The 11,792-nt window shown below is 40.1% G+C and overlaps 1 non-coding gene across 1 annotated transcript; it reads left to right on the forward strand.

Annotated features, from left to right (window-relative positions):
- The first annotated feature begins 10,981 nt into the window (after positions 1-10,981).
- Positions 10,982-11,089, forward strand: LOC127747012 (small nucleolar RNA R71). Its single transcript, XR_008008817.1, has one exon. It is a non-coding gene; the product is annotated as a small nucleolar RNA R71 (small nucleolar RNA).
- Positions 11,090-11,792: the final 703 nt, after the last annotated feature.

Below are 11,792 nucleotides of genomic sequence, written 5' to 3' on the forward strand. Positions count from 1 at the left end.
TCCATTGTTATCTCTGCCTCCTCTGTTATGATTATCTCTCCAACCCTGATTAGAATTATCTCTCCAGCCTTGGTTAGAATTATCCTGCCATCCTTGGTTATAGTTGCCACCTTGATTGTACCCTTGATTGGGACGGTCATAAAAGTTATAAGTGGCTGCTATAGTGTTGTCTTCTTGTTGGAGCTGTGGACACTCATCGGTATAGTGACTGTAATCTGCACAGATTCCGCACACTCTTTGTGGAACTAACTGCTGGCTGTGCTATGGTGGAGAGGGCTGAACTTGCTGAGGTTGTTGGTGATTCAGTTGCATCTGCTTTAGCAAGTTAGTCAATTCACATAAGCTCTGGGCTATAGCAGTAGTCTCTTTATTAGTGGATACCTCCGCAATAGCTCTTGACCGATTTTGTCTCTGCCTATAATTCCTAGTAGAGTCAGCTAAGTCCCTGATCAATTGCCATGCTTCTTCTGTAGTCTTGTACTTTTTCATAGAACCATTGCTAGCACCTTCCAGTGTGGTCCTATCTTGAGATTTTAAACCCTGGTAAAGTAACCGAGCAAAACTATCTTGTCAATCATATGATGGGGACATGCATCTCGAAGAGTATTGAAGTGTTCCAGGTATTCATAGAGGGTCTCAGATTCATCCTGAACGATCATAGACATGTCCTTCCTCAGCTTATCGGCAACTTCAGTTGGAAAGAATTTATCCAGAAACTCTCTCCTAAGTGCATCCCAGTTGGAAACAGTTGCTCCGGGTTGAGTGTAGTACCACTCTCTTGCCTTTTCCTCCAGAGAAAACGGGAAGGCTTTAAATATAATAGAGATTTCATCAGTGCCATCACGCTTAACAGTAGAACAAGCGGTCTGAAAATCCCTAAGATGCTTGATAGGCTCTTGAGCAGGTAAGCCATGAAACTTGGACATCAAGTTGAGTAGTGAAGACTTTATTTCAAAATCTACAGCTACTGCTGGGTGGTGCGCCTGGAATGGTTAGAGCATAAAATCAGGGGTTCCTTCCTCCTGGATAGTGACTCTTCTGAGCACTGCCATGTCACCTGCACGTAAATGTACTGGATCAGGAGAGAGGGAGCTTGTTTCTTTTTTAGATGACGGTTCCGGTTTGTCCTCAAAGAGGAGTCGCCAACGCCTAGCTTGCCTTATATGTGAAAGAGTTCTTTCAATCTCAGGGTCAAATGCTGGCAAGCTTGGATCAGGAAGTGAACGCGTCATTTAACGAAAGAAACGTACAGCTCATAGTGATAGAATGAGAAGAAAAATTGCAATAAAAAATAAATACCAATCAATAAATTAACACACTGTTGCAGCTCCCCGGCAACGGTGCCAAAAATTGATGGGAGCAGAAATTGGTGAATTAAAAATTATTAAAATATATATATTGCAAGTATAGTTACTAACTCACCAGAAATTCACTTATCAATTTAGAAAGGTGTCACAGAAATTTAAAATTAAAATATTGGGAGTATGAATCCCAAGTCGTCCGTTCACAAGTTGCAACCCACTTATTTAAAAGGGATTGGTGTTAGTGACTAGAGGGCATGCCAACAATAACCCAATTATAATCTTTCTTTCAAGCCTTCCAACTCAAGGGTTCCTTTCAATCAACTCCCCATCAAGTTAGGGAACTACTCGCTCATTGTGAATGTAAAATTCATAACATATGAAAAGGAATTAAAGAAAGACATTGTAAATAAAATCAAAGTAATCAAATAAAAATAAAAGTAATCCTTGTATTAAATAAATCCTAATAATATTCCAATGGTAAAATTAACAAAGCAAAGGACATGGAAGAGTAAAGTCAAGTAAAGAAAACGAACTAGAATGACAAAGTATTGATGAGGTAATAACTCTTCTCAGTATCCCAACACAAAAAGTGGTAGAAAAATAAAATCCTAAGAACTATGAATGTCTAGAGAGAAAAACCTAGATGAGGAGTAAAAACTAGATCTAAAACTAAAACTCTGTAGAATGAATGTTGTCTCTGGTTTCTGCATGTTCTCTTGCTCTAGTATGCTGTTCTGGGCCAAAAACTGGGTCAAAATAGGGCCCAAAATCGCCCCCAGCGAATCCTGCAGATTATGTAGATCGCGCACGTCACGCGATTGCGTCATCCATGCGGATGCGTCATTCGCGTTTTTCCCTGCCACGCGTTCGCGTCATCCACGCCTCCGCGTCACTTGTGCTTTTCCTTCCGCGCGGTCACGTGAGCCATGCGGCCGCGTCACTGTGATTTCTCCTCTTTCGTGCAAACGCGTGAGCCATGCGGCCGTGTCACTTCTCGCTGGTTATCTCCTCAATTTCTTGTGTTCCTTCCAATTTTGCTAGCTTCCCTTCCATTCTCCAACTCATCCATGCCCTATAAAGCCTGAAATACTTAACACACAGATTACAGCATCGAATGGGATAAAGGAGAACTAAAATGCATAATTAAAAAGTCTCTAGGAAGCAGTTTTCAACCATGTAGTAATTTCAGGAAGGAAATATAAATGCATGCTAAATTAATGAATAAGTGGGTAAGGATCATGATAAAACCACATAATTAAACACAATATAAACCATAAAATAGTGGTTTATCAAACATCCTTGACGGAATTCTCCACAACTCTGGATTCAGGTGGCGGTTCGACATCTCCTAAATCTTCAACCAACTCTTCTTCTTCTACCATGATAGCTTCCTCTATTTGTACCAGTACGAAGTTATGCTCTATGCTATCCACTGGAGCTTCTAGCGTCTTCTTCATGCTGCGTTCTTCATTAGATTCTCCACATGAAGCCATGGGAGTCTGTTGAATGTCCGAACGTTATAAAGGTAATCGATTTCTTGCTTGATCCAGGTATTTAAGGATGGAATCGTATTCATCCTTAATGATTTCCTGTTTAACCATTTCTTCACCTTCAAGTACAAAATCCTTCTTGATGGCTTCTTTTCTATGATAACTCTCTTCAACTACTCCTTCATCTGCAAAGGTCTCTACTACCTTTACCTTTAGTGCCTCCTCTAGCTCCTTATGAAGTATGGATTCGCGAAGATGATCCTTTCTCTCTTGTTCCATATCAATAGTATCATTGGGATCATGTTGCTCTTGGGTTGATGGATGTGGGTGCTCTTCCATGGATGATGGTGATGGGATGGGTGGATCATTATATGGTTGAGATGGAAGTGCAGTGGAGCTTGAGGGTTGAATATTGGGTGTAGGGGGTTGGCCCAAGCAGGATATAAGTTCTTGAAGAGTAGAGGCAAGACTAGTGATAGAGGCAAGATTGCTTTCCATGGAGGTTTGGGGTGGATAGGAGGGTTCATTTGTTGGGAGAAATGGTTCATATGGTGGTTGGTGTGGTGAATAAGGATTGGGATCATATGGAGGTGAATGGTGGAAAGGGGCTTGTGAGTGTGGTGGTTTAAAATTATGTTGTGAGGATTGTCTCTGAGCATACGGTAGGACTTGTTGGTAGCTACTAGGCGGTCCACCATATCTATCAGCTTGGTATGCATTGTAGGATGGTCTTTGTCTGTGATATCTTGGAAGGTGTTGTTGCCTAAAGGGTTGATCAGATCCTCTTGGCTCTGTCCCTCTTTGATTGGTTTGACCTTGATGCATATTCCTCTTATAACTTCCTCTTCCTGCAACATAGTTGTAACCATACTCATAGCCAAAGGGGTGAGAGTTCATAGTAGTAGGAGAAAATAAAAACAAAAATTAATAAAAAGAAAATATTTTGAAAAAGATTTGAATTCTCTTTTTTTTTGAAAAATATTTACAATAACCAATAATAAGGCACACGTTTGCAATTCCCCGGCAACGGCGCCATTTTGAAGAACTGAAGATTGATGGTTTAGAAGTTATAGTAAACTCTCGTTGTAAGTATAGTTACAAAACCAAGCAATCAACCTTTCTTACAAATGTTTTGGTTGTCACAAGTAACAAACCCCTAAATAAATTGATAACCAAAGTATTTAAACCTCGGGTCGTCTTCTCAAGGAATTGCAGGGAGGTATGTTCTTATTATTGGTTATGAAGATTTGTAAATCGGGGTTTTGAAGATGAGGAACAAGTAATTTAAATGGCAGATAAAATAAATAATTAACTATAAAATAAACTCTTGGTAAGATATGAAAACTCGGAAGTCCTATCCTAGTTACTCCTATAAGAATGGAAGTTAATCCCACTTAGTTAACCTTTGCATAAGCAAGGGAAAATCAAGTGAACCAATTGGTTAGATTTCCCAAGTCCTAGCCAAATCCTAAGGAAAGACTAGAGTTAGTGGAATTCCAGTTAATTAGCCGACATAACAATCAATCATGAATAGTTGGTAACTCAAGAGCTTCTAGTTAATCAATTAAAGCCAATAATATAAAAAGCTAAATAAGAATCATAAATATCTGGAATACCTCAAATAACATACATTCAAAGTAATAAAATCTAACATGGACAATATTCATAAGCCAATTGGGCAACATACATCAAACATAAATAAAAGCATTAAAGTATCTCAAAGTAGAAGAGAAGTCAAAATAAAGGAATATTGAACTTGATGTGAAGATGAGATAAATCCCTAATTTCTAAAAATCCTAATCCTAAATCCTAAGAGAGAGGAGAGAGCCTCTCTCTCTAAAAAACTACATCTAAATCCGAAAAAGTGAATTATGAATGCCTGATGAGTCTCTACATGTTCCCTGACTTTAATCTGTGTTTCTGGGCCGAAAACTGGGTTGAAATCCGGCCCAGAATCTCTGCCAGCGACTTTTGTAATTCTGCAGATCACGCACATCACGCGGATGCGTCATTCACGCGGCGTCATTCGGCACTTTTTCTTTTCCATGTGGGTGCGTCGTCCATGCCTCCGCGTCGCTTCTGCTTTTCCAATCCGCGCGTCCGCATCACTCATGCGGTTGCGTCACTGTAAATTCTTTTCTTCCGCGTGGTCGCGTCGCTGATGTGTACGCGTCACATCCCGCTGGTCATCTCCTCAATTTCTTGTGTTCCTTCCATTTTTGCAAGCTTCCTTCCCAATCTCTCACTCATTCATGCCCTATAAAGCCTGAAACACTTAACACACAGATCAAGTCATCGAATGGTAATAAGAGAGGATTAAGATTAGCTAAATTAAGACCAAAGAAGCATGTTTCCAATCATGTAATAATTTTAGGAAGGAAATATAAATGCATGCTAATTATATGAATAAGTGGGTAAAGACCATGATAAAACCACACAATTAAACACATTGTAAACCATAAAATAGTGGTTTATCAGAATACCACAGACAAGGTTTAGACCTTCCGGATTCTCAAGAATGGCCGCCAATACTTCTAGCTTATACCACGAAGATTCTGATCAAGGAATCCAAGAGATATGCGCTCGTTCTAAGGTAGAACGGAAGTGGCTGTCAATCACGCATTCATAAGGATGGATGATGATGAGTGTCACGGATCATCACATCCATCAGGTTGAAGTGCAACGGATATCTTGGAACAAGAATAAGCTGAACTGAATAGAAAATAGTAGTAATTGCATTAAAACTCGAGGTACAGCAGAACTCCACACCCTTAATCTATGGTGTTTAGAAACTCCACCGTTGAAAATACATAAGTGATGAAGGTTCAGGCATGGCCGAATGGCCAGCCCCCATGAATGATCAAAAGACCGAATGGTCAAGAGACTATACTGTCAAAAGACACCTAGTACAATAGTAAAAAGTTCTATTTATATTAAAACTAGTTACTAGGGTTTACAGAAATAAGTAATTGATGCAGAAATCTACTTCCGGGGCCCACTTGGTGTGTGCTTGGGCTGAGCTTGAGCTTTACACGTGCAGAGGCTTCTCTTGGAGTTAAACACCAAGTTGTAACGTGTTTTTGGCGTTTGACTCCAGAATGCAGCATGGAACTGGCATTGAACGCCAGTTTGCGTCGTCTTGATTCGAATAAAGTATAAACTATTATATATTGCTGAAAAGCTCTAGATGTCTACTTTCCAACGCCATTGAGGGCGCGCCATTTGAAGTTCAGTAGCTCCAGAAAATCTATTTCGAGTGCAGGGAGGTCAGAATCCAACAGCATCAGCAGTCCTTTGTCAGCCTCCTTATCAGAGTTTTGCCCAGGTCCCTAAATTTCAGCCAGAAAATACCTGAAATCACAGAAAAATACACAAACTCATAGTAAAGTCTAGAAATGTGAATTTTACATATAAACTAACGAAAACATCCCTAAAAGTAGCTAGATCCTACTAAAAACTACCTAAAAACAATGCCAAAAAGCGTATAAATTATCCACTCATCACAATACCAAACGTAAATTGTTGCTTGTCCCCAAGCAACTGAAAATAAATTAGGATAAAAAGAAGAGAATATACTATAAATCTCAAAACATCAATAAATATTAGTTCTAACTAGATGAGCGAAACTTGTAGCTTTTTGCTTCTGAACAGTTTTGGCATCTCACTTTATTCTTTGAAGTTTAGAATGATTGACATCTATAGGAACTCAGAGTTCAGATAGTGTTAATGATTCTCCAAGTTAAGTATTTTGATTCTTGAACACAGCTACTTTTCTGAGTCTTGGCTGTGGCCCTAAGCACTTTGTTTTCCAGTATTACCACCGGATACATAAATGCCACAGACACCTGACTGTGTGAACCTTTTTGATGCTCAAAGCCTTGGATCCTTTTTACCCTTGCCTTTTGGTTTTAAGGGCTATTGGCTTTTTCTGCTTGCTTTTTCTTTTTCTTTCTATAATTTTTTTGCCACTTTTTTTTTCGCAAGCTTTGTTCTTCACTGCTTTTTCTTGCTTCAAGAATCAATTTTATGATTTTTCAGATCATCAATAACATTTCTCTTATTCATCATTCTTTCAAGAGCCAACAATTTTAACATTCATAAACAACAAGATAAAAAATATGCACTGTTCAAGTATTCATTCAGAAAACAAAAAGTATTGTCACCACATCAATATAATTAAACTAAATTCAAGTATGAATTCGAAACTCATGTACTTCTTGTTCTTTTGTATTAGAAACATTTTTCATTTAAGAGAGGTGAAGGATTCATGGAATTATTCATAGCTTTAAGACATAGTTACTAATGATCATGAAGTAAAGACATAAAACATAGATAAACATGAAGCTTAAAAACCAAAAATAGAGAAATAAGAACAAGGAATGAGTCCACCTTAGTGATGGTGGCACCTTCTTCTTGAATGACTAATGATGTCCTTGAACTCTTCTATGTCTCTTCCTTGCCTTTGTTGCTCCGCCCTCAATGCTCTTTGATCTTCTCTAATCTCATGAAGAATGATGGAGTGCTCTTGGTGTTCCACCCTTAGTTGGTCCATGTTATAACTCAAGTCTTCTAGAGAAGTGTTGAGTTGTTCCCAATAGTTGTTGGGAGGAAAGTGCATCCCTTGAGGCATCTCAGGGATTCCTTGATGATGAGCTTCCTCATGCATCTCTTGAGATCCATGGATGGCCTCTCTTGTTTGCTCCATTCTTTTCTTGGTGATGGGCTTGTCCTCTTCAATGAGGATGTCTCCTTCTATGATAACTCCAGCTGAGTAGCATAGATGGCAAATAAGATGAGAAAAAGCTAGCCTTGCCATGGTGGAGGACTTTTTGGCTATTTTGTAGAATTTAAGAGAGATGACTTCATGAACTTCTACTTCCTCTCCAATCATGATACTATGGATCATGATGGCCCGATCCACAGTAACTTCAGATCGGTTGCTAGTGGGGATGATGGAGCGATGGATGAACTCCAACCATCCTCTAGCCATAGGCTTAATGTCCAGTCTTCTCAATTGAACCGGCTTGCCTCTTGAGTCTCTTTTCCATTGAGCTCCTTCCACACATATGTCCATAAGGACTTGGTCCAACCTTTGATCAAAGTTGACCCTTCTAGTGTAGGGACGTGCATCTTCTTACATCATAGGCAAGTTGAATGCCAACCTCACATTTTTCGAACTGAAATCTAAGTATTTCCCCCGAACCATTGTAAGATAATTCTTTGGATTCGGGTTCATACTTTGATCATGGTTCCTAGTGATCCATGTATTGGCATAGAACTCTTGAACCATTAAGATTCTGACTTGTTGAATGGGGTTGGTAAGAACTTCCCAACCTCTTCTTTGAATCTCATGTCGGATCTCCGGATACTCATTTTTCTTGAACTTGAAAGGAACCTCAGGGATCACCTTCTTCTTGGCCACAACTTCATAGAAGTGGTCTTGATGGGCTTTAGAGATGAATCTCTCCATCTTCCATGACTCGGACGTGGAAGCTTTTGTCTTCCCTTTCCCTTTTCTAGAGGTTTCTCTGGCCTTAGGTGCCATAAGTGGTTATGGAAAAACAAAAAAGCTATGCTTTTACCACACCAAACTTAGAATATTGCTCGCCCTTGAGCAAAAGAAGAAAGAAGAAGAAGAAGAAGAAGAAAATATGGAGGTAAGGGAGAGGTGTGTGGTTTCGGCCAAGGTTAAGAAGAGAGGGTTGTGGTGTGTGATGAAGAGGGATAGAGGGGTTTATATAGTGAAGGGAGATGGAGTAGTTTCGGCCATTTAGGGTGGGTTTGGGTGGGAAAGAGATTTTGAATTTTGAAGGTAGGTGGGGTTTATGGGGAAGAGTGGATGGATATGAGTGGTGAAGAGGTGATGGATGTGATGGGGAAGAGAGATTGAGGTGATTGGTGAAGGGTTTTGGGGAAGAGTGTTTATTGGATTGTGTGAAAAAGATAGAGAGGGTGATTTGAGGTAGGTAGGGATCCTGTGGGATTCACAGATCCTGAGGTGTCAAGGATTTACATCCCTGCACCAATGAGGTGTTTAAAACATCCTCTGCATGCAATCCTGGCGTTTAACACCAGATTGATGCTTGTGTCTGGCGTTAAACGCCAGCTTTATGCTTGTTTTGGGCGTTCAACGCCAGTCTGCAGCATGTTTCTGGCGTTGAACGCCAGCTTTCCTCAGTTTGCAATCCTGGCGTTTAAACGCCAAATTGTTGCATGTTTCTGGCGTTCAACGCCAGATCCATGCTCTGTTCTGGCGTTGAACGCCAGCTAGATGCTCCTTATTGGCGTTTAAACGCCAGTAAGCCCTTCCTCCAGGGTGTGCTATTTCTTCTGTTGTTTTTGATTCTGTTTTTAATTTTAGTATTTGTTTTGTGACTCCACATGATCATGAACCTAAACAAACATAAAAGAATAATAAAAATAAAATTAGATAAATAAAAATTGGGTTGCCTCCCAATAAGCACTTCTTTAATGTCACTAGCTTGACAGTGGGCTCTCATGGAGCCTCACAGGTAATCAGGTCAATGTTGTAGACTCCCAACACCAAACTTAGAGTTTGAATGTGGGGGTTTAACACCAAACTTAGAGTTTGGTTGTGGCCTCCCAATACTAAACTTAGAGTTTGATTGTGGGGGCTTTGTTTGACTCTGTATTGAGAGAAGCTTTGCATGCTTCCTCTCCCTGGTTGTAGAAGAAGATCCTTGAGCTTTAAACACAAGGTAGTCCCCATTTAATTAAAGGACTAACTCTCTTCTGTCAACATCAATCACAGTTCCTGCTGTGGCTAGGAATGGTCTTCCAAGGATGATGCATTCATCCTCCTCCTTCCTAGTGTCTAAGATTATGAAATCAGCAGGGATGTAGAGGCCTTTAACCTTCACTAACACGTCCTCTACTAATCCATAAGCTTGTCTTTGTGATCTGTCTGCCATCTATAATGAGAATATGGCAGGCTGTACCTCAATGATCCCCGGCTTCTCCATTACAGAGAGTGGCATAAAATTTATGCCTGATCCTAGATCACACAGAGCCTTCTCAAAGGTCATGGTGCCCATGGTACATGGTATTAAGAATTTATCAGGATCTTGTCTCTTTTGAGGTAGAGTTTGCTGAACCCAAGTATCTAGTTCACTAATGAGCAAGGGAGGTTCACCTTCCCAAGTCTCATTACCAAACAACTTGGCATTCAGTTTCATGATGGCTCCTAGATATTGAGCAACTTGCTCTCCAGTTACATCTTCATCCTCTTCAGAGGAAGAATAGTTTTCAAAGCTCATGAATGGCAGAAGGAGGTTTAATGGGATCTTTATGGTCTCAATATGAGCCTCAGATTCATTTAGGTCCTCAATAGGGAACTCCTTCTTGTCTGGGAGACGTCCCATGAGGTCTTCCTCAGTGGAATTCACGTCCTCCCCTTCCTCTCTAGGTTCGACCATTTTGATTATGTCAATGGCCTTGCACTCTCTTTTTGGATTCTCTTCAGTATTGCTTGGGAGAGTACTAGGAGGAGTTTTAGTGACTTTCTTACTCAACTAGCCCCCAAATTTCTGATGGAGGACCTTTTTCACTCATGAAGCTTAAAGTGGCCTTAGACAGATCAGAGACTATGTTTGCTAAGTTAGAGGTGTTCTGCTCAGAATTCTCTGTCTGTTGCTGAGAAGATGATGGAAAAGGCTTGCTATTGCTGAGCCTGTTTCTTCCACCATTGTTAAAGCCTTGTTGAGGCTTCTGTTGATCCTTCCATGAGAAATTTGGATGATTTCTCCATGAGGAATTATAGGTGTTCCCATAGGGTTCACCCATGTAATTCACCTCTGCAATTGCAGGGTTTTCAGGATCATAAGCTTCTTCTTCAGAAGATGCCTCTTTTGTACTATTGGATGCATTTTGCCATCCATTCAGACTTTGAGAAATCATGTTGACTTGCTGAGTCAACATTTTGTTCTGAGCTAATATGGCATTCAAAGCATCAATCTCAAGAACTCCATTCCTCTGAGGCGTCCCATTATTCACGAAATTCCTCTAAGAAGTGTACATGAACTGATTATTTGCAACCATGTCAATAAGTTCTTGAGCTTCTGCATGCATTTTCTTTAGGTAAATGGATCCACCTGCAGAATGATCCAGTGACATCTTAGAGAACTCAGATAGACCATAGTAGAATATATCCAAAATGGTCCACTCTGAAAGCATGTCAGAAGGACACCTTTTGGCCATCTGCTTGTATCTTTCCCAAGCTTCATAGAGGGATTCACCATCGTTCTGTTTGAAGGTCTGAATATCTACTCTAAGCTTGCTCAGCTTTTGAGGAGAAAAGAACTTAGCCAAGAAGGCCGTGACCAGCTTATCCCAAGAGTCCAGGCTATCTTTAGGTTGTGAGTCCAACCATGTTCTAGCTCTGTCTCGTACAGTAAAAGGGAAAAGCATGAGCCTGTAGACTTCAGGATTTACTCCATTAGTCTTAACAATCTCACAGATCTGCAAGAACTCAGTTAAAAACTGATAGGGATCTTCTGATGGAAGTCCATAGAACTTGCAGTTCTATTGCATTAGAGCAACTAGTTGAGGTTTCAGCTCAAAATTGTTTGCTCCAATGGCAGGGATTGAGATGCTTCTTCCATCAAACTTGGAAGTAGGTATAGTATAGTCACCAAGCATCCTCCTTGCATTATTGTTGTTGGGTTCGGCTGCCATATTCTTTTCTTGTTCAAAAATTTCTGTAAGATTTTCTCTGGACTGTTATATTTTAGCTTCTCTTAGTTTCTTCTTCAGAGTCTTTTTAGATTCAGGATCTGCTTCAACAAGAATGTTCTTGTCCTTGCTCCTGCTCATATGAAAAAGAAGGGAACAGAAAATAATAATAGGGATCCTCTTTACCACAGTAGAGAGATTCCTTTATGTGAGTAGAAGAAAATAAGAATCGAAGAAGGGGAAGAAAAAAAACTCGAACACAGAGGAAGAGAGGGTTCGAATTTTAATATGAAGAGAAGTGTTAGTA

The sequence above is a fragment of the Arachis duranensis genome, chromosome 4 (assembly GCF_000817695.3).
Source record: "Arachis duranensis cultivar V14167 chromosome 4, aradu.V14167.gnm2.J7QH, whole genome shotgun sequence".
NCBI lineage: Eukaryota > Viridiplantae > Streptophyta > Magnoliopsida > Fabales > Fabaceae > Arachis > Arachis duranensis.